This window comes from Leucopleurus acutus, assembly GCF_964270905.1.
Source record: "Leucopleurus acutus genome assembly, chromosome: 13".
Lineage (NCBI taxonomy): Eukaryota > Metazoa > Chordata > Mammalia > Artiodactyla > Delphinidae > Leucopleurus > Leucopleurus acutus.
In genome coordinates, this window is record NC_139155.1 from 14262608 (window position 1) to 14287833 (window position 25226).

At 46.3% G+C, this 25226-nt stretch overlaps 1 protein-coding gene across 5 annotated transcripts in view; it reads left to right on the top strand.

The window, feature by feature from the left end:
• The first annotated feature begins 623 nt into the window (after nucleotides 1-623).
• RNF152 (ring finger protein 152) overlaps nucleotides 624-25226 on the top strand; it is an 82077-nt gene continuing 57474 nt past the window's right edge. For 2 of the 5 annotated variants that reach the window (XM_082853487.1, XM_082853486.1), the window contains exon 1: nucleotides 624-869. The gene's annotated coding sequence lies outside the window, so the exon portion shown is untranslated. Of the gene's footprint in view, nucleotides 870-2023; nucleotides 2148-25226 lie in introns of all 5 variants that reach the window. The other 3 variants (XM_082853482.1, XM_082853481.1, XM_082853485.1) reach the window with 3 other exon arrangements.

Consider the following 25226-nt stretch of genomic DNA (forward strand, 5'->3'; position numbering starts at 1 on the left):
GCTCCCTGCACCCCATCCTAGGGAACCAGGTGGTGGAGTGTCATTCAGGCTTCTTTGGACGCATCCTCCCCTCCACCAAAGCAGGACCCCGCCCTGCCTGGACCACATGAACTCTTAGGGGCAGCCAGAAAGTACCAGCGGTGACGCGGACCCAGGGCAGTTTCTGGAAGCGTGACGATCTCGACTCCCCCCTCGCTCGGTCCCCAGGTCCCGAGCTGCGGACTGGTCCCCGCCGGCCTCTGCCCCTACCTCAGACCCGCCCTCCTGCCGGCCGAGCTCGGTCTCCTTTCACACCTGATTCCAGCTCGGGTCCCACTCGCGCGCCGTGGAGGAGACAACGTCGAGGTCCCGGCCGAGGTCGGGCACTTGGAGGCAAGGCCGAGGGAGCGCGCGGGGGAGGGTGGGCGGCTCCTCAGCCCGTGAGTGGTTTGCGATTTGGGACTGACAGACTGAAGTCCTGGACCAGCGGGGAGGTGGGAGGGAAGGGGCGTGGGAGGTGGAGCTGCCGGGGAGGGGCGGTGCCGCGGGGAGCGGAGCCCGGCCTCTCGCCCCCACCCCTTTTGGTGCCCGAGTCTGGGCGGTGACACAAAAAGCTCCCGCTCCTAGCCGAGCGCCTGGCGGCGGTGTTCGACTGCGAGCGCGGAGGGCGGCCGGGCAGGTGGGGCGCCTCCTGAGGGTCCGAGCAGGGGAGCTGGGGCTGCAGGCGCCGCCGCCGCCGCGCTCCCCGCGCCCGCCCCGCAGCCCTCGGCGCGCGTCTGGCCGAGCGGGTGACGGGCGCGCCGGGACCCCCGGGCGGCGATGCTGCTGCTGCCGCTGCCGCCGTCGCCGCTTCTGTAGGGAGCGCCGGAGCCCGCTGCGGAGAGAGGTCGGTGAGTTTCGGTTTCTCGGCTCTGTTCCTCCTGGGTCGCAGGCGGCGAGAGGAGCGCGAAGGGATGTCTGCGCCCCCGCAGCGGCCGCGCCCGGAACTAGGGAAGCTGGAAAGGGGAGGTGCCGCCTGGCGGGTAGAGGGGGCACCTTTTGGACTGTGGAGAGCGGGGTGGCGGGGCCGCAGGGGTCGCGGGGAACGGGGCCCGGGGCGCGGCGAGGCAGTCCGGGAGCGCGCGGGAGGGGGCCCCTGGAGTTGGGTCTCTCCCGAGCGCCGGCAGAGCTGCGCCCGCGGCTGGGTCTCGGGAGCGGCGCTATCGGCGGCTCCGCCGAGTCCTCGGATGCCCTCTGGAGCTCCTGTCCGAGGGAGCCGGTCTCGTGCCCGCGCCGCGCGCGCGCCCCCCCCCCCCCCGGGATGGACCCCTGGCAGGGCCTCTGTCGAGCGCTTCCGCCCCCCCGGAAGTTGTCTCTGCGGTCCCCGGGCCCCTCCGGGGAGGAGAGGGCTTAGTGGAGGGATAGATGTTGGGGGTCTTTTGTGCGCACCCACGCGTCCGGGGCGCTCGCTCCTGGGAGGGCAGCGGCAGCACAAAGCAGGCTGGACTCTTGGGACGCTGCTCCGGAGGCGGCGGTCCCCAATCCCGCCTAGGCTGGGGGCGGCGCCGCAAGGTTTTGGAGAGAGTAGAGAAATCGGCAAAACAGAGTGACCGGGACTTGATGAGGTGGCGGACAGGGGCGACGGAAAGAAGGATGCTCGCGAACGCAGCGCTGGTGTGTCTCTTTGGGCGCGTGACTGGGCGCCCCGCGTTCCCACATAACCGGGTTTACCTAGTATATTTTGCTTGTGTTCCACGGTGCTATGCTATGCCTTCTCGTTTTTCTTTCTTTCTGAGGGATTACCGTTGCCAGTGGAGGCTCTACAACCAGAGGATAACTTAGGGGCGTGGGAGACTGCAGAGGAGTCCGGGGAGGTCGTTGTTTGTCCCGTGGAGACGATTAGGAAGCGTTACGCCCCTCGGCGGCCCGCCGGCCCGCCACACCTCTGCCGCCTTCCTCCACCTCCCCCCAGTGCTCCCACGCCACCACCGCTGCTCTGCCGGGGAGGTCGTTTGGGTTTCTCTGCTGCGCCTATCTAACCCTTACTGCATGTATTTCACTGCAGGCTGAACAAAGCTCAGGCTCAGTTGTGCTTCCTGCTTGTCAGCCTCTTGCCTCCCAAACGCGTACCATTTCCACTTGATGTCATCACGCAGAAGGGGGTGAAAGGGACTCGGTGACAGATTCAGGTAACCACCGCTAATCTGGGTAGCCTCCTGGGTGTCTCTGGGTCATTTAGGTCAACGGGCGTTTGCAGGGGGGCTATTTGGGTGGTTTCTGCCTCACACCATCCGTTCCTATCTGTGCGGAGCAGAAGGGGCTGCTGAAACTCCTAATTCAAAGAAAGAAATTGCAAAAGACTTGAAACCTTCCTTTTGAAGAAGTCATTGAGGGCAGGCTGCGTTTGGGGTTGTATAAATTCCACCTGGTTCCCTTTGAGGGGAATTTGATATAATCCACACATAGGCAGTTGTATCTGAACGTGGGGTTTGGATTTGTGTCTGCTTTCTTATCTGTAGTAATGCATTTTGGCTTCAGTCTGTAGGTGGGATATCATTTGTTGAAAAGGTATTGGTCAAATGTCCTAATTGTTCACCTTCTTATGAAACACTGTCTCTCCCCCCCCGCCCCCGCTTTATTGTAATAGTGTTCGAAATATCAAGAAGGACGTGCAGAAGTAAGTTACTGGGAGGTGGGAGGGAGGACAGTTGGGGGAGCAGAAAATGGAGCTTCAGTTAAGCTTCCATTTATATAGCCATGAACCATTAGGCCCTCAGTCTGCATTTTATCTTTAGGTGTTGGTTCTTTTCCAAAAACTCTGGCCTATTATTCTTTTCATTCCAAGGATAGTTCTGTTTTGATGGCAACCTAACCAGGTCTGGGGTTATCTTGATAAAGCTCAGTGAAAGCCTACCCTTCAGATGGATCAGGACACCTGGTGTTGGTCTCCTAGAGCACAGAGTCATGGAGTCCTACACGAGAAGCAGGGAAGAAGGATGTGTATGGACATAGACTCAAGTTTTATTTTGCAGGAAGAAGGGACGGCTGAGGACCAGAGGCCAGTGTGCTGTCTCTTGCACTATAGCAACAGCATGGTATCCGGGGCAGATTCTCCTTTCACCATTTTTCCCCCCAAATCCCTTAAAAAATAAAATTTAAAAACTTGAAAGATTTGTCATTCCCCTCTAGGGTAGTTTTGTTTGGAAACGTGACTTTTAACAAAACATCAGTGATGCTGGCATTTATTCTTCGACTCAGAGCATTCAGGTATCACTAGGAAAAGTAGATGAGTTATCAACCTGTCCCAGCTGAAACAAAGACCAGTGCTTTGGAAAGATCAGCCTTGTAGTGGGGCTAAGGTAGAGGTATTTTGACAAGTGGTTTTTATGTCAGCAGTAATGCAGGGTGTGTGCTGTGTTCCTGCAAGAGGGGAAGCTACGTGATGGGATAATAGGGAGTGTAATAATGCAATAGAAACAAAGGGTGTGTGTGTGTGTGTTTTAAATAGAAAAAATAAATACCTCACCCACAAAATTCCACATGGGAAAACTGCTGCCTGAACATGTAAATGCATGTCCAAGAACAAAGATAGCCGTAGCGCAGGGTTAGCTTTCAATGTGGTTTTCCATTGTGTCTAGTAATAAATCCTAATCAAGTGTTGTACTGATGTTTAATTTGTTCTTTTAGGTGGATGCTCCCCACTCCCAGATGTCGACAGTAGTGTGTTTTAGTTTTAGGTTGGAGGAGCCCTAGAGGTGATGAGACCGACTTTTTCCGCCAGAGCTGAGTCCTTTCTACAGTGTTCATTTAATTCGTTTGGCAGATGTTTATGGAGCACCGGATAGGCACTGGGCTCTCTGATAGCTGCCAGGGGGCAGGCTGGGGCGGAGTGTGGAGACACAAAGGCGAACCGCCTTCCAGAGCTTCTGGGGGATGGAGCAATGAAGACCTGACTAATTAGGTGCAGTGGGCGCTAGAGAGAGGGGAGCAAAGAGGGGGTACTGGACTTCTGAGGAGGCAGCCTATGATCATCCCGCCTCCACTTGAACGCCTCTTTCATTAGGGTGCTCACTGCTTCGCCAATGTCTGCACCTGTTGTCAGAAGGCGACCTTCTCTTCGTAGTCTTTAAACTCCGCAGCTGAATTCCACATGAATGGGTAGATTTCACCATTGTCGAGAGGTTATTCTGTTTTCATTCCTTATTCTCTCAGAGTTGTTTAGATCTGTCTATCCTGTTGGCACCCTCTACATTTCAAGGCATTATTCAGGCCCTGCTGCACTTGAATTTTGAAATAAATTCTTCTTTTCTGAATTAGAAAACAGATGGGAGGGGGACGTTTGCAGATCTCTCTCTTTTTTAAGCAGTGATGTATCAGCAAGATAGGTTAGGTTATTCTGCCATAACAAATAACCTCGGGGTCTCAGTGGCCCGGTTTCTTTCTTTCCCACACTGTGTGTCCAACACAGTCAGCAAGTGGGCCCTGCTCATCGTAGTCATGCAACGACCCAAATTGGTGGGGGTGTGATCTTGACGTGTGATCAAGGTCACAAGATCACTGCAGATCAAGGTCACAAGATCACTGCAGCATGGGAGAGGAAGCTCCAGAGGATCTTGCTCCAAAATGACATGATCTGACCCTGAAGTGACTTATGTTGCTTCACCAGACTAGTCCTATGACCCCGTTTAACGACAATCTGATATTGTACTGAAAAAGGGAAAACCGGATATAGGTGAGTAGCACCAATGACCTTCCACAAGTGATGTGGCCTAGTGTGTTCCTATGGGGTCTAGCTTAGCACATTGTTATACGAGTATGGATTGAATGAACAAATGATACGTCGCTTAAAGAATCTGGTCGTACTCCAACCTGTTCTTTACTAGTATGTTCCTATTATATTTGCTAATATGACCTCACACCGGTCATCAAATAAAAAATGATAATTATTTTCTCTTTTTGCCTGTTTTGAGTAGTTCTTTGTTCTGACGTGATAGGCCAGGAATGTTTCCAAGGCTGGTTCTAGGAGGTTCTGTGCTTAGCATTATAGAATAGAGAGGGGTTGCTTACACACTTCCTCTCCCTCACTGTCTGCCTCTTGTCTAAGACTTCCTGAGTTTGTTTGAGCAGCCAAGGGTAGAAAAAGCAACGGTGGGCCTGGCGTCGCCCAGGACATGGCCTCCCTCGGCCAATACGGCAGATAAGACCTAGAGGGGGCAGGGGATGTGTGGGGTAGTCTGGATCTTCCTCTATTGCTTTGATATTAGACAAAGGAATTTTGGACAAGAGGTATTTTCTGGTCATAGGGCTAATAGAACACCTGAGAGTTCTGGGGCATTCAGACTTTCATCAGCAACCATGGTGGCTATGAGGGTGGTAAGCCTCCCTTTCTGCACCCTCCCTAAAAATAGTTGGGTTCTGTGGCATAGTCATTGTGAGGGGCTGTGGATTAAGCGGCTGGTAGCTTGTTGAGAGATTTTGCTGTGCAGAGTGCTGGTCACGCAAATAATCTTTGTTGTGATAAATGCGTGCATGGATTAGAACGTCTAGGATTTGATATATACCTTTAGCATAAGTATGGAATTGAACAAGAGTATGGCTTCTGGGTCAGTAATCACCTTGTTGAAGTCGTTTTTACAGACAGCTCTCCGTAGGCAGGTGATATGGTAAACTGACTGCTAGCTCCTGAGTCAGTGACCAGAGGACCTCAGTGTTGGCCTAAGAGCCCAGAGGCTGCCCCCTAGTCCAGCTTTCCTTGAGTGACAAAGGATTGCACCCATAGGAGTTCTGAGGTGGAGATGAGCAGCTGAGAAACCGGCAGAGAGATCAGATGCAGCCCATCCAAGACCTCCAGGTACTAATTCAGGGCAAGGCGCAGACTGAGAGAGGGAGAAAATGAAGCCCGGAGGGACTGGTCTTGAAATATCTTTGGGAAGCTCCAAAATACATGCCTAGATTTTGTTGGGCCTCTGAGTTCCTACCATTTTACTTTCATAGTGAAGTTGGCCATCTAGGTAGAAGAACCCTGTGGAGGGAACGTGGTTCCTGGCACTGCCAGTCGCAATGACGTGGTTGCAATGTCGTGGAAGCCGGAAGGAAGGAACGTGTTGGTTTTCCTGATCCTTCCCTCAGGGCTTTGGGAGCTACACTGTGTGTTCCAGGATAAAACAAGTACTTGTTTTATGGTTAAGGATTTTCTATTTCCAGTTGACTTACTGTCATTGTGAGAGTTCAGGAGGGAGGCCTCAAGTCGTGTATATGTGATTTGCATTTCCTTTGGGTAGCTCTTGAGGCCTGGGATTTCCTGCCGGAGACCTGGTGTGGCTGCGCAGGCCTTGGAGCACATTCCTTGTGGAGTTGTGTGTGTGTGTCGGGGGGCGGGGAGGGGGGCGGGTGGGTGTGGTACCTGTGAGCTGCTGGGAGTCAAGGGGCTGAGTAGGAAAGGATGCCTTATTCACCACTTGATTTATTAATTCCTGCATGGATGAAACTCATTGCAACATCCTGCATGGTAAAGGTTATTATTGTACATCACATAGGCTTCCTGGGGGAGCAGACTTCCCCAGGGAAGGGATTGATCAAATGCAGATGTGCTGCTGGTGGAGAAGAAGTCGTGAGGAAATGGAGTCTCCCAACGCAGTATTCTGTGCTTGTGTTTTCTCTTTCTGCTCCCCCATCCCCATCTTACTCCTACCTGTCAAGGAAGTGTAACTTTTCTGCCTCACTTTCCATTAATAAGTCCAGATAATCACATGTAATGTGCTCGTCACTGAGGTTCTACAAGAACTGATGAGATTTTGGTAAAAGCTTTGAGAGATACTGTGGAAATAGATACTGTGGAAATAGGGGCCATTATTATTCACGTTGGTGTTCCGCTTATTAACAGATTAACTGATCATCTTTATTTTTTAAATTTTTTATTTCTTTTAACATCTTTATTGGAGTATAATTGCTTTACAATGGTGCGTTAGTTTCTGCTGTATAACAAAGTGAATCAGCTATATGTATACATATATCCCCATGTCCCCTCCCTCCCACCCTCCCTATCCCACCCCTCTAGGTGGTCACAAAGCACCCAGCTGATCTCCCTGTGCTATGCGGCTGCTTCCCACTAGCTATCTGTTTTACGTTTGGTAGTGTATATATGTCCATGCCACTCTCTCACTTCATCCCAGCTTACCCTTCCCCCTCCCTGTGTCCTCAAGTCCATCCTCTACGTCTGCGTCTTTATTCCTGTCCTGCCCCTAGGTTCTTCAGAACCATTTTTTTTTTAAGATTCCATATATATGTGTTAGCATACGGTATTTGTCTCTCTCTTTCTGACTTACTTCACTCTGTATGATAGTCTCTAGGTCCATCCACCTCACTACAAATAACTCAGTTTCGTTCCTTTTCGTGGCTGAATAATACTCCATTGTATATATGTGCCACATCTTCTTTATCCATTCATCTGTCGATGGATGCTTCGGCTGTTTCCGTGTCCTGGCTGTTGTAAATAGTGAACTCAGCATCTTTAGTGACAGTTCCCACATCTTCCTTGATTTCCATCCCCACTGCCACATCTTAGCTGAGAACCTTATTTCTCTCATTCCTGGCTTTCCCAGCCCCAGCTTCCTGTCCAACTTTGACTTTTGCTCTGCATGACTTTAAAACACAACATTAGCTGGGATGGTTAGCCCACTAGTCCCCCAAAATGCTTTGCATGGCCCTATTTCTTAATCCTGGAATATTCTGTGGCCTACAGTCTCCTGTGCCTCATGATACCCCATCATTAAAGGTGTGACTCAGCTCTTAACTCTCCTAAAAAACTTAACTCCATCATTTTAGCTCATAGCAATCCTCGACGCCTCCACAGTTCTCTGTCAAAATTACCTCTCTCATTTCACTCAACATTCATTCTACAAAGGGCACTTATCATTAGATTGTCCTGTATTATCACGTAAGATTGAAGTGTCTTTTTCTGTTTAATTGCAAAGAATAGAAACCCACTAAAGCTAGTTCATGTAACAGGAGGTGTGTTGACAAGATGTCCCAGGGTGTCTTTTGTCATCAAACCACATATCACAAGTCATTGCTCAGCTGGGGGAGAGGGTAAGGCGTACAGTTCTTTCCAAGGGGCCTGCAGGCTGGTAGATGTAGAGATGAAAACAGCAGGATCTCGGTTCTCTTGCAAGTTCCTTAAAGATGAAGACTGGATGAGGTTTGGCCTTATTTTGTATTCCCTACCACATTTGTACAAATGAAGGGCTCCGTACATACTCGATCATTGATAACACAGAAATGGTTTTGACTTACTGTGGTAAGGGAATTATACATGCTTTGGGCCTGTGGAATTGAAGTTTAGGAGAGAAAATTATTTTTAACAGCTTCCCCTACTTGCATTAATAATGAGTAAATGTTGAATCAGATTAGGGTTGCCAGGCTGCAGTGTGCATACCAGTGGTTGGGAGGTGAACATTCTCATAGAGGGTCATCATTCTAACAAAATGAATTGTCACTGGTGGCCTGTTTTTCAACTTGAATTGGGCTGATACTTCCAAAACAATAACAAAGCAAACAAAAAACCCCTCTTCCTGGGGACATACAGTAAGCAGCATCAGAACTCTACACTCCACCAAGCCAGCCAACAAACTCAGGGAGCAGATGGTGCTGTTTGGGTTTGACATGAGTGGGTGACAGTTTCCCACAAATGGCTACCACCCCTCCCTTCCTAATTAACTTCTGGCCATAAATGCCTTTGGGAGGGACATCTGGTTTACCTCACTTCTTTTGATCTTGGAATAATTCACAGGATAGAAAGTCTTCTTTAGCCCTCGGAATGCTCGATCATTATGGATAGTGTTATTATGAAAGAGGAAATGTGTTCAGCTGCTTGGAGAAAATGGCCAGGAATATATTAACATTAAAATAATGTTCTCAGTTTGACAGGTAATGAATGGAGCTGAGAGATAAATGTCTCAAAAACAAAGTATTTGGTGTGATGTTCTTTTGCAGTTGTGTCGCTCTGTAGGTTTGCAGATTGCTTCCTTTCAGGTTAAATGAAACTGAAAGTGGTTGGAGAGCAGGAGGGTAGATCTCTACCATGCAGGTAGAGTGCCAGCCATCCTTAACTGGGGTAAGTACCTGTCCATGTATTCCTGCCCCATCACACTAACCCTTCAGGAGCTTCAGGTAGGAGTTCATCTATTCACCTATGGTGGTGGCTAAAATAGCCTTTGAAACACTGAGCATCAATAACTTAAACCTCATATTAGGTATGCAATTGTATTCATTACATTTATTCAAATATTGAGTGCCTACTGTTTGCCAGGCACAATTCTGCCCAGTTCTAACTAAAATCCCTACCTTGCCTTAGCTTAATGTATGAGCTTAACTCAATTGATTTGGCTTCTTCTGCCTTTTTTTTTTTCTTGCAGTGGCAACACTAAAAGTGGAGAGAATAAAAGAAATGTATCTGATACTCTCCTCTCTCAGTTCTTAATGCCTTACTATATATATGCTCACCTTACTTGAACCTAATTCAATTGAATGGTTGAAAACATGGAACTTTTGAAGCAAGATGGGTTGGGTTCAAACATGAGCTCTGTCATAATGACCTTGAGTAAATAAGGTCTGACTGATCCTTGGTTTCTTTCTCTGGAAAATGGAGGTCAATCAACCTCACTGAGTTATTGTGAGTGTGAGATCATTTATATAAGGTGCTTAGTGTGTTGTCCTACACATCACAAGCCCTGCGTAATGGCAACTATTATTAACGTCCATTTTATGTAGTATTTACCATCCACCAGTCTTGGTGCTGGATTCTGGAAATCTTGGGGTGAATAGTTATGGTCTAAACTGAAGGAGCTCTTAAACTAGCCAAGGAAATACCCACATCCAGATAACTCCAGCCTTCGGCATTTATGTGAAGATTTCTTCTGTATGTCGTGTCATTGGAGTCTTGTCATTGGAAAGTCTTTGTAGAGCTTAAATGGTGTGGCATTTTAAAAGGATAGGCCTTCTCAGGAGGAAGCTGGAGGAAGCTGTGAGGTTCTAGGACAGCCCACGGGCAACCCAGGCCTTCCTTAAAGGGCACCAGGCGCCTTTCTCCTAGGGCCTCATTTCCCTCAGGCAAGTGAAGTAATGTACCTCCCTTTGCTGAGGTCTGGTTTCTTGGGGGTAGGGTGACCCACTGACTCAGCTTGTCCAGGCCTAAGAGGGTACCTGAGTTGAGGGACTTGCCATTTTAAAACCAGAACAGTCCCAGGAAACCTGGGACCAGTTGGTCACCCTACTTAGGGGTCCTGTACTTGTTCTATGATTGTTGTTCGCATCCTGAAGCAGGCTTTGTAGACATTTCACATCGTTAGAGGCACAGCCATCGTAAGACAGGAGGCAGGAGAGAATGGGGCAGGATAAGACTGGAGAAGGCAGTGTGGCTGTCAATCTATATTTGAATCTGCTTTTTGGATGGAATCTTTATTAGTATTAGTATTATTTTAAAGAAGAGAGCTCTTTAATAAAGGCACAAACTAGACTGTACAATGCAAAATATAAAGTTAATGGAGTCTTTAAAAAGATTCCCCTAGACAGTGGTATTTGCTATGCCTGGTAGGGCTGTTGAATGGAACTTGGTACATAGTAGACATTCAGTAAATATTTGTTGAAGGAAGGCTGGAATCAATTTAATCTTCAGAAATAGCTTTGAGAGCTGGGTTCCAGTTCAGGCTGGATTTGAGCCTGGGCCTTTGATAACCTAATTTGAAAGTGTGTAAACCCAGATCTGCTCTTTTTGCGAGCAGATTCCTTGTTGTGCTGATATCCGAAGTGTATTTATGTAGGAGCTTAGGCCCTTCTCGACTTGAGTTTTTTTCTTCTCGGTGAAACCACACAACACCAGCAGATGGGTTGCCTTGTCTTTTGGTTGCAGCTAGGATGTTTCTGGAACGTGCCCGTGTTGTAAACGTGACGGTAGCGTGGGCTGTGATGGGGGCGCTTGTGTACACAGTGCTCAGTGCTTTCCTCCCAAAGGTGCGGGAGGGATTTCCTGCTGAGTCTGTTAATTCCAAGTGGGGGCTGGGAAGGGGACCAGGCCTGGCTCCATACTGCTGGGTGGAGATGTCCAGAGCCGGGCTCCCAGTTGCCAGCGTTCCCTCCTCCTGAACCTTCGTTATTAACACGGATGGCAACCTATAAGGCTCTTAGATAAGCCACAGATTTTTCTAGTCTTTAGCTGAGGCTTCAAATGGTAATCTTTTGTCTTCTGTTTCTTCCTGAGAAGTGTTAACTGTTTATCCAGGGATGGTAGGACCTGCAGCAAGTTGCCAGAAACAGTAATTAGTTTGCTGGTTGCCAGTTCTCTAAAACTCACGCACAGAGCACCTGAGGGCAACTGGCAGACACTTACATCACCCTTCGCATCAGATTCCCATGTCATCATTATGTACGCTGAGAAATCATATTCTTTTATGTTCCTGACAAGCCAGATTTCTTCATGGGTTCTTACTTCACCTAAGAAGAAGGTAAATAGCTTATCTACGGAAGGGGAATCTTTCGGGTAAACAGAATTGATTTACTAAATTGCCTTTATTTCTATACACAGAATACTAAATATTAGTTCAAAGAGAGTGTTTCTTTGCAGAGTCCATAGTTTACTTTTTTTTTTTTCCAACAGTGGAGTCAGAGCTATCAAAAATTTATTGTTCATACGCCTTGAGTTTATATCAAAATAATAAATAAAGTTTTTGAGAATTGCATCTCAGGGCGGTCGTACTTCCCTACAAGGAGTTCATTGACGTACAAGGAAAAATGTCTTTACTAAGAAGTTAAAAAGAACACGACAGACTTCACTCCAGACTTATTATACCTTACTTGTTTAAATCTGTCCATGCAGATGCCGAACCCTCTCTTTAATGTGCTCCTTAAAATAACATTCTCTTGGGATCAAGTCCAGTCTGCGATGGAAATTGAAGGAGACACTGTCCAGACAATTTAGAATTCCTTGTAAATTAGGAGGGCAGCGATAATCAATTTTGAAGCCTACACGTGATTCAGCCTAGTTCTTCTGGTTGGCTTGACTTTTGTTTTATTCCTTGTTCTTGACTTACTGCAAAAGGCATTGCCATGCAATTTTGTTTCCACTTTTCGTAAAGGTGGATGGGACTTGACTTAGCCTAAAACCCTAGATGTCTCCCCCTCACCATAGGAGGAAGCAGTTCGGAAAAGGCTGACTCTTCTCCGGGTTCTGGAGGCTGCTTCCCTCGTTTTAACTTCTCCTTCGAGATTCTGACTTGTAAAGAAACAAATTTCTTCCTTTTATGAGGCTTTTTAGTGCTAGGTGATTAGTGTCGTTCGATATAATCTATAATACTTAACAACTAGATACACTGTTTTCCCAAAGCTGATCACAGTGAAAATAAGAGTTAGAGAGAGAGAGAGGCATCAATTTGAGGGAGGAAGCGTGAGTAAAGAGAATAATGGGGGTAAATAATTGTGTCGGAGTATGGTGTTTTAAAAATTTTAATTTTAGCTTCAAAATTAAGAACCACCGTTGTTTACATGGTGATGTTGGTTTGTAATTAATAGCATCTGGCCCAAGCAAACTGAAGTCGCTATTAGTAATATTCTACAAAACAACATGAAAGTTCATCAGATATTTCCCTTCCCAACTGTCTCAGATTCCACAATGTATTTTATGACAACCAAAAGACAATTTTGGGGGGCAGAGGAGATGGCTATGGTACAAAGATAGAGATAGTGTTTATTATATGCTTCAGGTTCAGTGCTAAGAGCTTTAAGCACATTATCTGGGAGGCAGGAGATCCTGGAAACTTAGGTAACTTCTTCAAGGTCACACAGTGAATTTATGCCAGAGCCAGGATATGAACCCGGGTAGTCTGTGCTCTTAACCACAGCCTTGGAGCTACATTCACAACTGGAAGAAGATCGGAAGAAGCAAAAACTTTTCTTTTTTAACCCAACAAGTTCAGTGTGACATAATTTAGGAAGAGATCTGACTTCTGCGCTGTCCTGTCTTTGGGGAACAAAGATGGATGCATTTGGGCAACCATCTGCCTGAATCAGTTTCATGTTGGCTCTGAGATAGCATGGTTTGAAAGACTCTGTGACAGGTCCTGTTGGGAAATTTGCAGTGAGATTTCCAGCTATTACCCGGGCTTTGCCCTGTGCTAACAAATTTCTATGCAGCCTGGTGGTGTGAATTGTTTCTCAAAGGGCCACTTGACTGAAATCCAGTGTGTGTGGCTGGGAGCTTAAGACTTTCACAAGCACACTGCTAAAAAATGTTTGAACCAAATAGCGTTTTTTACTACCCCTCCTCCGCTAGTTCCTATTTCTTCCCCTAAACAAAAAGGGAATAAATCATATCCTTTCATATTGTTATTCCTTTGTTTGTACAGTTTCCTTTTCCTGGAACCACCTTTTTCTTCTCCACCACCCTGCAAAAAAACCCCCACAACATTTCGATGGAAAGCCATGCGTATATGCTTCCTTCGAGACGTCTTTCCTATTCCACTTTCCCTATGGCTTCTCCTCCAACTCTCTCAGCCGGAATTCATTGCCCTTCTATTTGTTCTTTTAAATCCCACTTACCCCCATGTCTGATAATCTACATATACTTGCCTCCCCTGCTCCACTGTGAAGTCTTTGACTTGTAAGACCTTGTCTTGTTTAGGAGCCTGGAGCTTGGATGAATGAATGGAGGAACGAACAAGCAAATGAACGAACAGACTATCGATACGTGGATTTGCTGGGATTGATTAGAGTGTATGGTAGTGGGAAATGGTAGTGGATCTGAGCATTGACGTATGTGCGATTGTGGAGACTGGCTAGATGCTTACCAAAGTCTCGGCAATATTGCCATTTGGGGCTGGTTAATTTTTTGTTGTGGGGAGACTGTCCTGTGCACTGGGGGACGTTTAGGAGCTTCCCTGGACTCTACCCACTAGATGCCAGTTGCCCAGCTATAACAATCAGAGATGTCTCCAGACATTGCCACCTGCCTCTTGAGAGTCAAAATTGCCCGCAGTTGACAACCACTGTATTGGACTACTTTCTGTATCTAGCTGGAGCCATGAGATTGGTTCTCACGAAAGGTTGTGTGTGGAAATGAGAGGCAGTTAAGAGTGGGGGTCCTTTTGCATATCTGCTCTCTTTCTGGTCTGCTGGCCAGCTGCAGGGGGGTGCCGGGGAGAACTATGAAGCCCTGGGGTATGATGGAGTCACGGGGTGGAAGGACCCCTGGTCCTGAATGACCTTGTGGAGCAGAGCCTTCCTTACCAGGTTGCATTGAGATGCAACGTGAAGAAATTAAACCACATGCGTTAGGCCAGTGAGATTTGGGGGTATGTATTTTGGCAGTCAGTCTACCTTCCCTAACCTTCCCTGATGCTTGGAAAGAAGGGACTTTGCTGAAGCAGCCATGCCCAGTATTCCAGGCAGTGAGTAAAATCAGACATTCTAACCACGGCAAAAGAGAGAGTTTGTTTATTTGTTTGTTCTTGTGTAGGTAGCATCAGTCTTATTGCTATAATTCTTTTAATTTCTCAAATTTATCAGGAAATAAGAGGATGATAAATGTGAATTTGCTGTTCCACCACTTTAATAATTCTGACCTGTGAATAACAGGCAGCTCTGAGCTATAAATGCTTTTAGTAAAAAGTTAATAAAACATCAAATGTCCCAGCGGTTCTCATTTCACTGTGTATGAATATGAGTCTGCAGTGCAAGTTCAGGTTGAGATATCTGTGGTGATTTATGTTTAATGCGTTTTCATATTTTGGGGGGAAAATGACAGATGTTGATACCCTACAGTCACAGCTGTTCCCCACACCATTAACAAATAAATCGATGTATATGATGTGATGGGCTTTGAACCAGACTCCTATATGCTTAGTCCAGCTGAATGATGTGGGTTAGTGTCCCTTAAAAAGCTGAACCCCAAAGCTTGCTTCTCAGACCAAATTCAATGCCTAGTGCAAGATTTCCTTTGCAGCAGTTAACTGGATTTGTGGTTGTGTCTACGCAGAGCCACTGTCCGCAACTCGTAAGTCAAACGGTTTCATTTGGCACTCATCTGGGTGACAACAGAGGGGTTGTTTGTGGGAGAAAATGGCTGATTGTGGGTGAGCCCTTTGTTGGCTGAAAGCTTTGTGTTTGAGTCAGTGGTCTCGGTGCCTGCCCCATTTGCACAGCGTTCAGTCCATTGTACAAAGAGCCACCCCCGGTGAATTTTACCTTACCTGTCAGACTCCCTGTCAGCAAATAGAACAAATCTGGCCTCAGGATTTTAAGATGGTAAAGTCTCTCTTTCTAGAAAAAATCCTGCTGGCATCTTAACTACCAAATATCTGATCCTTCTGTGTTTTTTTTTTCCCCCAGATAAAACATTTGCACAAGAATGAGAATAAGAGTAGCTAATATGGATGACACTAGTTATGTGCCAGGCTCTGAGTGTTTTGCATACAGATTGTGCGTCATTATCACAATAGTCTTAAGGGGAAGGTACTACTAATATCTCTATTTTGATTTCTCCATTTACAAGAACTTGAGGCACAGAGAGGCTAAATGATTTGCCCGAGATCACAAAATAAGTAATGCCAGAGCTGGGATTAGAACCCAGCCATGAATGGCTCCAGAGGTTATGATATAAGCCACTGCAGTATGCTGCCTCAGATTTTTCATTCTGTTAAGGAGGTTCACTTTGTCTGAGATATCCTGTATTTTTATGACTTCAACTAACATTTGTATATGATGATTAAAAAGAGTTCGTGATATTATTGCTTTATCTTTGCATGGATTGAGCATAATTCCCTACTAAGCTGTCAGCTGATGGCCTTGTGTCTTCCATAACTCTTGACACAATGCTTCCTTGTAAGAAAGTGCTAATTTAGCACGTTGGTTTGATTATTTTTATATAGAGATGCTCCTTTAGGAGGTTACCTCTGTAGGAATAAGAACACATGGACACAAGGAACTCAAGTGCCAGGTGGTGTTGGATGAAGTGGCCTTGGAGTTCAGAGGGGAAAGATGACTTCCTGCTAGACGGTTTAGAATGGCTTCATGGAAGAAGTAGCATTTGCCAATGCCCTGGAAGGGTAGGTAGTCATCTGGACATCTGGAGTGGCATTTCTGCAGCAGCAAGGTGGTAAGGGAGGGTGGATCTTGTCTTCTGGACAACAAAAAATGCTTTCTGCCTGAAGCTTGGAGCATGTGAGCAGAACTTGTAGGAAAAGGATTAGAATGGTGGGTGGGAGGGGGACTTTGGCATTTATTCTGCAGGAAGCCATTGATGGTGTAGGGGCAGGAAAGGATGTGGATGTGAAACTGTGCTTTCAGAAGCTTAACCTGGCAGCAGTCGGTATGGATCGGGGCAGGAAGGGACAAAGGTGGGGAGGCCAGTTGGGGTCCAGAGAAGATGTGGGGAAGACTTGGACTCCAGGGGGGAGGCCACAGGAATGGAAAGGGTGAATGAAAGCAAGAAGCGTTTCTGAGACAAAGTTAGAATTTTGGAGACGGATTGCATGAGAGGTGAGAAGTAAACAGGTTTTCACGTCTGAGCTACTGGGTGAATAGTGGTAACAAATATAAAGTTGCGGAGGAAGGACCAGATTTGGGAGAAATCAAGAGTTCACTTTGGAAATGCAGTTAGTAGCGAGGTCAGAGCTGTTCTTTTCAAGAGTAATGCATATCCAGGTGGTCATTATGAGTCTGAGTTTTGAACCGTGTTACCCAGAGAGAACCTCTCGAGGGCTGGCTGTGAAAGGACATAGGTAAAAAGAATGGTAGGAACAAAGAAAAACATTATCTGGAGCAGAGGAGACTTGCACGTATCGAACACTAAAAGTGGTATGTGACTTCACGTTATCGTGTAGCTTGATTTCTATCTATTGCTCCTAAATTGGTTATGATTTCTTCTAGATTTGAAATGCTTTACGGACCATGCATGAGAAGTGCTCCCTATGGGACCCTGCCTGGAATATTGGGAACCTGGTTGGAAGACCCTCTCCTCATCTAAGCCGGTTCACTCACCAGCCCCTAGATGTGCTCGGGACCGGCCAGCCTGCTCCCTCTTCCTCTGCCCTTCTATTCAAATCATAACTCTTTCTTTAATTCCCTGCTCAGATCCCATCACTGAATCCCCAATAATCACAGCTGAAATGGCCTTTGCTGCCTCCTCTGTCTCGCAGACCTTAATGTAGGTCCTGGGGACAGCCAGCTGCTGACCAAGGGCAGATCAGGGCTGAGGGCTGAGCCCACCTATTCACCTTTGCATTGCAGGGACCTAGCTTATTACTTTTTTCACCAGTAAATGTTAGCGTGAACTGTTACATCTCTAACTAGTTTTTAATCTCCTTGAGGACTGCAGAGATCTAATGCTTTTTTGTATTTCCCACACTGGTTTTTGGATATGGTATCTTGGTGGTCCTGGTTGATTAAGGGCTGTAGCGTCAGAAAGTTTCCTTTCCTCGTTGGGGCCACTGCATCTTGACAGCTAAATCTTGTATCTGTAATCAGAAGTGTCATGTTAGTTACCACCTTTGACTGTGTTTATATTTGTCTACTATTCAAAAGACATATTGACTATCTTGATTGATTCTTTTCTTACTGTGGTGTTGAGCGGTGGCTGCAAGGAGATAGTGTCGGGGCACATTGCCATGTAGTTTTGCCTTTGGTTTTAAGGTAAGATGTTGGGTTAGGTTTTCAGGAACCAAAATATACTCAGAGTCCAAATGGGTAAAAACAGAAGTAGAAACCTGAAATTAGTTTTTAATGTTTCTAAAATTAACTTAATCAGACAAAATTCATTTAGTAATGTATGAAAAATGGTTGTGAGTAAACAGAATGAAACTATGCTTATTAAGATAGATTAGGAAAATACTTTGGGGAGTAAAGCAGCTTTAATTTTCCTTTCTTGATGTTTGTTTACCAATACAATCTCAGCTAGAATCTGCTGTCCTGGGCTCTGGCCTGTTGCATTTTCTGAGAAAACAAGTCCACTTCCTCTGGGTTATGGAGAAAGAGCTTTTCCTCCTTCAGAGAATTTTAGGTGGGCTGACGTTCATAACTAACTTTTGAGTAATGGGAGTTTAGTACGTTGGCAGAAAAAAAGCAAGTGGTGGTGTTAGCCGCAGTGCTGTAAGAGGTAAGGCCTGCCAGTTTTTAAGTATGGAGATGGCAAAATTTGGGGTAAAATTTTAAGTATTAAATATCTTTAAATTGGTCTCACAATTTTATAAGTGAAAAAAAATTGCTGATATGTACTTGGCAGTCACTAAATCCAAAGCATCTTGTAAAACTCGACATAGTCATCCAATGTAATTCTTACAATAATTTAGAAGTAGGTTTTTGTCCCCATTTTTTGGATGACCAAACTGAGGCACAGAGAGGTCTAGCAGCTTGCTCTAGATTATGCTGTCAAGTGGCAGAACCAGGATGGAAACTCAGTAGTAGCATTGGTACATCAGTTCATGATAATACAGTGATCTTTCAAAACTTTGCAGTATTGGAAAGTACCGATAAAAAGTAATTGCTATCAGAAACAAAATATACTGACAATAAGCGTCTTCAATGAACATAATGTTAAAAATGAAATGCTAAAAGTTTTGAGTTTTAATTTCAGTCACTCTGTGCTCTGGTCACACTAGAGTTGTAATTTATCTTATTGTGGCTATTTTGTTTCTATACCAGAAATTCATCCGGAGATTATAATGCAAAGAGTAGCTGCTGAAATTATGTGGAAGTAGAGAATAGTGAGGTTATTTTGAGGGAAGTCCACTTTAGTAGAGTAGCCAATGCTTTTCGAATGTAGAACAAGCCAGAGAGGAAGGGGGCCTAATTATGGATCCTGTTTTGGAGATCAGAAACCAGACTGCCCAGAGTTCATTCAGAGTTTTTAACCAGATAGTATCAAGGTCATTAGCAATATTTTTTGGCTCTGGTATTAAGTTTTCTAAATAAACATTGTTCATCTCTAGCCTGTTCTATGAACTCCCCATTCTGAATGTTGGGAGTAACCAACATCAGGTTTGCTGCCCTCCTGACCGCAGGCTCCTTTTCTGGAACCTCTCTCATGACAAGTTTTACCTTTTGCTATGAACACTTCCCGGTGTCAGAAGCTTACCACCTCCCGAGTAAATTTGTTCCCATTTTATAGTCGGGGAAAACCTGAGACTAAATGAGGTGAAATGATAGACCGAGGTCTCTGCAGTTTAGAGGTAGGCCTTGAATCAGCCCTGATAGAACATAACATCCTGTTCAACCCCAGTCGTGCTCCAGGAATCACTTGATGCGCACCCCAGCCGTCCAGCCTTTCCTTCTGATGGGGCACCATCAGCATACCACAGGACCCGCTAATGCACTTTCACTCTGCTGGCCTGCAGTGTCCTTGGCTTTACCATTAGAGATTCATTCCTTGTGGTATGGAGAAGACAGCATGAACTGGTTATGGACTGAGGGCTGTATTCCTCCTCTGCTACTTACGTATTAGCCTTGTGATCCTGAGCAAATCACTCCGTGTCCTCATTGAAGATAAGGCCAGCAGTACCTGTCTTGAAGGGTCACTGCTGTGAAGGTTAATACTGATAACTGATGTGCACGGAGCTCTTGCAAGGGTGCCGGGTGCTGTTTTCAGTGTTATGTATATGTCACCTCACTAATTCTCAGAACGGTAGTCTGAGGTAGGAATCAGAGGCAGGCCCAGAGAAGTTAAATGATGTATCTGAGAGCTGGAGCTGGTACATAGACAATCAGTATAAATTCGTTCTTTTTGCTGTTCCTTTTGGGTTTTATATCCATGAGTCCTTTGCTAAAATGTGAGTGTCCTTGGGTAGGATAACACATTCACCTCTGTAAGGGTATAGTAGCTAATCCTGTGAATCAGGTTTCGTTTAGCCCCTCTGAGAAGCAGGTGCAGGTCCGATGGAGGGAAGGTGAAAAAGACGATCACAAGCTGTAACGTGATCTGGGCAGGTAGGCTAAGACTTGACGGTGGTGTGGTGGGAGGGACCCCGGGAGTGGTGGGAGGAGTAAGGTGAGCATCACAGTGAGGCGGGAGGCACCGATAAGGAAAGGCAGTGGGCGCTCAATTTAAACTGGACCTTTTTGCCTCGGATGGAGGTGGTCCCTTGCTTTGGCTTCACTTTTTTCTCTTTCTTGGATCTGAAGAAGTGAGGTCTACAGACATGCTGATAGGGAGATAGGACTTTGACCCTTTTTCTTTCTTGGTTAACCTTAAAAGAACTCTTCTTTCCACATCCTTAAAAGAAGGTAGAGAAAGAAGAGTGACGTCCTGAAGCAGAACCTTCAGGGAGTGGGGTTTGGGGTCTGCTTGGTCAAGACACAAATAAGGGGCGGGACTTTGGGGCGATGGAGCCAGCAGGGATGTGAAGTCTTTTCTCGGGGGACCACGCCAGCTGTGAAGAACCAGGGGTGAAGGGTCAACCGGGGTTGGGAAGGGACCCTTTCTTCCTTGGGTAGAGGAAACCAGAGCAGATGAGAGCACTTAGTAGACACAAGCTTTGTGGGAGACAAGGAGATGCATGACATGAGGATTTTAAAAAATACCATTGCTTGTGCATATTTGCAATAATAAATCCCATCCTCGGACACTGTGATAAGTAAAGCTTGTTTGGAGGTCACAGGCCACATCATGGCTGCAGTGAAATTTGGCCACTGAAGGCTTCCTGCTGTGCTCTCTACACCTACCCACCCCCAAAGTCCAGCCTCCTTATAATCCTAAAAGCAGGGGATTAGCGTTAGATACAGGTCCAGTAAAATAATATTTCTATATTTTCGATTATTTCTTTCCAAGAGAGGAGGAGGTTTGGGAGAAATGGAAGGATGTGATAGGGCAACATATATGGCGATGCCTAACTTGAGTTGGTAGACTTGCCCGTCTTTTCCCTCATGGGTTGAATTCAGAATGAATGAGCTCAGCGTGGAAGTCTATATCAGAAAATACAAATGCTTATCGTGAATCCTAATTACACGGCTACTGTCGTGCCTTCCTGTCCAAAGGTACCTCTGCTTTCTTATTTTTCTTTATATCATTGTTCCTTGTACTGTTAGCCGTTCAGATTTGAGGATAGACATTTCCCATTTCTATGGATTTCAGTAATTAGAATTTTGTGGTGATTGAAATGGTTAAGACTGGAGTTACTTTAGCTAGTCCTACTTACAAAGAAGTGGAGAACTTAGGATATTCCCAGAACAAATGAGATTACCAAGATGTTAGAATGTTCTAAAAATCTTTTCTAAGAACCTCAAATGCTTATGAAAGATCTACATTCTTTTGAACAATGAATGCTTCTTAGTTTTTGTATTTCATCATTAAAGTGGGAACCCTAAGGAACTCAAGAATAGGCAATTCTTTATCAATTTGCTTTTAAGTCACTTGTGAAGAATCCTGTGTGGCCTTGACCTTTTCATGAAGCTGCCTTTGCAATGCCTGGTCCTGACTTTCCCCCACACTTTTCTGTTCTGCATCTTTTCTCCACAGAACTACACAGCAAAATATTGATGTATGCTTCTCATTCATTTAGTGGACGACTTTGAAGTTGCTTCTAAAGCCCATACTTATCCTTGTGACCTGAGGCGGCCTTTCTGGATGCCCAGGGCAGTGAGTGCCCTGCAGAGTCAGCTAAGGGTGACTAGGCTGGACTTCCTCCGCCCTGTGGTCTCCAAGCTGACACTGAACAGGTGTGGCTGCTCTTGAGACATTGAATAAACTGGGAAGAAAAGAGAAACATTGGAAAATATTTAAAAAATGCTTTTCCTTGGGAGAAGCACCCCTGAACGTGGTGCAGATAGGTGTCATCAGCTGATAGCAACACTTGAAGGCCTGTGCTGGCTGCAAGGGAAATGGAGAGAAAGGAAAGCCCAGCTTCATGCCTTACCACGAATGGGGGTTTGTGAAGGAGGCACGGGGCATCCAGATTGTCCCCCAGGGGCTCATTAAGTTCTAAGAAGGTGAGTGAAATTGGTTTAATGTGTTGTTTGTCTTAGCTAGCATGTCAGTTGAAGTCGTATCTTTATGTGCATTTTGTGTGTTTTCACAGTACGGTGGGGTTCCTCGGAGAAATTGCGTGCCCTGGACATTGGTAACCATTCTAAGGGATTTAGGAACGTTATTTTATATTTTAAGTGATTACCGCGAGTTACAGTTGTTATTTTTGCTTTTCATGCTGCATTGTCAACGGCGTCTGGGTTTATTTGATGCCAAGTTCATGGTCAGGAATAGAGGCCTGAATGGTTCAGACTGGTGCTACAGGGAGTCCAGCCTGGTTTACATTGGTTCACGCTGTGGTAGGGTCCACAGAAGAGATGTAGGGAGTAGGTACCCTCCCTTCTTAAAATTAAAAACAACAGCAACAACAAAATCCCCTTCTTCCAAATATCTCTTTGCTCTCCCTCCTGCTGCCAGGAAAAAACAATAAAAACCAGTCGGAGTTGTGGGTTCAGTTTGTCATCTCTTCGCTTTTGTAACTCGTGTGACTCTTGTTCCCACTCTGAAGATTATCTCTTGCCGATTTAAAATCTGAAACAGGCTTGCTTCATAAACCCTTGAGCTAGCGAGCAGATGGCTAGGTGTGTTTGCCATCACGAGGTTGCCATGTTTGAATGCTTGGTGGAAAAAAATGCCCCGACAGGCAGAGCTTTTAAAAAGGGCACATAAACCCTTCCCATGTCCTCCTCCCTACTCTTAAGGGTCCTGAGTCAATCTGGGGCAAGCCCCTAAGTCTGCTGTTTGGTTTTGCTTTTGCTTTGAAGACATTTGTCATAGCACATTCATTAGTTCCAAAGCTTTGGGGACCGGCTCACTGCAGCCCTGCTGTGAGCATGCAGGGGCTGGTTGTGGAAGAGCCAGAGCCGTCGCCTTGGAGAAGGTCACAGACTCGGGGGAGACACACGTGTGTCCCCAGTGTCAATAGGAAGTAGTGAATGGTTGACGAAGGGGATGAATGTGGCACTGCAGGGGCATAAAGGGGGTTGTGGGAGCCCTCCCGGGAGGAGCGGCGGAGGGAACAGCATGTGCATAGTTTGGAAAAGCCAGAGTTGGGGGAAGATGGAGAAGAGGGTGTGGATCGGATGAGGCTGGAAATGTAACAAATCACCAAAGGATCTTTAGGCCTTAGTGGGCATGTGGGCCCCACTCCCTTGGTCATAAGGAGTAAGTAGAATATTCGACGTTGTGGGAGGCCTGCTCAGATGGTTCAAAGCATGGGAAATTGGGCAGAAAGTGTGGGTATGAATCCTGGCTCTGCCGTGTTCTTGCTGTGTAACCTGGGCAAGTGTGTTGAGTGTCTTTGCTGCCGTCTCTTGCCCGGCAGTGTTGGGACCATGAGGGCACCTTCCCCGAATTGTCCCAAGGGTTAATCCATCATCCTATTAAAGCCCTGACATGGGGTAGTGCTCCTGAGGGCTTCCAGGGACCTGATTGCCACTTAGGACCAGTACACAGGGCGGTGGGAGTGAGGGGGAGATTGGAGATGGGGATGGACCTGGTTTGCAGGATTTTCGTGGTGGTCTGGACAGCGGTTCCCAGTGAGGTGTGCCCTGTGGGACCTTGGTCCTCTGAGCGCCTTTGGAAGTTGGGGCCACATGGTCGGGAATATGCCTGCTTCTCCACCCTGGTCTAAGATGTGGACCCAGGCAGCAGTTGTAGGAACAGACCTGAGAGAAATTTTAGGAGGCCGCATAACCTGGGCTTGATGAAACTTAGGGAACATTATATTATCTTGTCTTTTGGACTAGAGGGTTTACTCTAGTTCCCAATCATTCCAACAGGGAGATATGTAATTGAATCTTAGCTGGCTAGCCCTCCTTGCAAACTAAAAGAAAATCGCCATTTTTAGAGTTTTATGCAGGTTTCTTTTGGGGGGATGTGGACAGATATCACGGAGATATTTGCCTTTAATTTAAAATGAGTTGCCCTGGAAATCCATTGCACTGTACGTTGAGAAAACTATTTTCTGAGGCACAGAAGTATTAGTCCATTCTGAACCTCTCTGAGGCAATAGAGACAGTAAGTACTAAATGCCACCGTGAAATGGAGGCTGCTAGCAAGGGATTATCTAGGACTTGGGTTTAGACAATTTGCAAAAACAATTCAGCAAAGTCTATAAAGGCAACAGGGGAAAATAGTATTTCTTGTTTGTGCTGCCAACCAGGTTGTCACATGGATTAGTAATTTAGATAGGAACAGTCGTGAATCACTGCTTAGAGTTTCGCATTTAATTTTATCCTGGAAGCAATTTCCCTTTCAAATTCTCGAGCTGTAGTTATCATTAATGAATCAAACATGAAACTCAGAGAACTACTAATTCATTTTGAAATAAGTAGACATTTAAATCTCAAAAAAAAACCCTTAAATTTCTTTCAGTGGTGTTTAATATCTTCAAGCTGACAAAAACGTGGAACGGCATTTCACAGAGGGAATTTCCCAGAGTGGTGAGCGGCAGGTCCTGGGGTCTGTGTGCCTGACATCTTGGCTGCCGCTTTGTGGGTATGAAAGTCAAGACTTCTCAGTGACCAGTGAGTGACCGGGTGTTTTCCAGGGGGGGAAAGATTAAAATATATGGAAAAGGCAGCTGATTGCAGTCAGAGCTCACCACCCAAGCTCTCATCCCCGGTGTTTTGCGGCCCAACCCTTTCAGTCTTACCCTTTCCTGGGACACCTGCCACCCCGCTCTGTCCCTGCCTTCCTTCCCCTTATCCAGTGTTGCTTTGGGAAAAGGTCCATTCAGTCATCAGAGGTTGTTGGATGTGAGTCTGTGGGGTTCCAGCTTCTCAAACACCAGCTTGTGCGGGGTGATGGCTATGAAAGGTCCCTGTGGCTACACAGGAGTGCGTGAAGCTTTGGAAGCACCGAATGAGACAGAACACCAAAGGCCAGAATACTTACATTTTCAAGCCTGGAAAATGTGTTTGGGGTTTTCCCTCAAAGACACTTTAAAAAATGGTCAGAGAGGGCTGCCCTGGTGGTGCAGTGGTTGAGAGTCCGCCTGCCGATGCAGGAGACACGGGTTCGTGCCCCGGTCCGGGAAGATCCCACATGCTGCGGAGTGGCTGGGCCCGTGAGCCATGACCGCTGAGCCTGCGCGTCCGGAGCCTGTGCTCTGCAACGGGAGAGGCCACAACAGTGAGAGGCCCGCGTACCCCGCCAAAAAAAGGTCAGAGAATCAGTGGATTGTGTCCAAAGCAATATTACCTGAACAGCTACTGAAAAAGGTAAAGGGACTGCTTTTCACGGCCAACAGATTTGATTTGTTTTG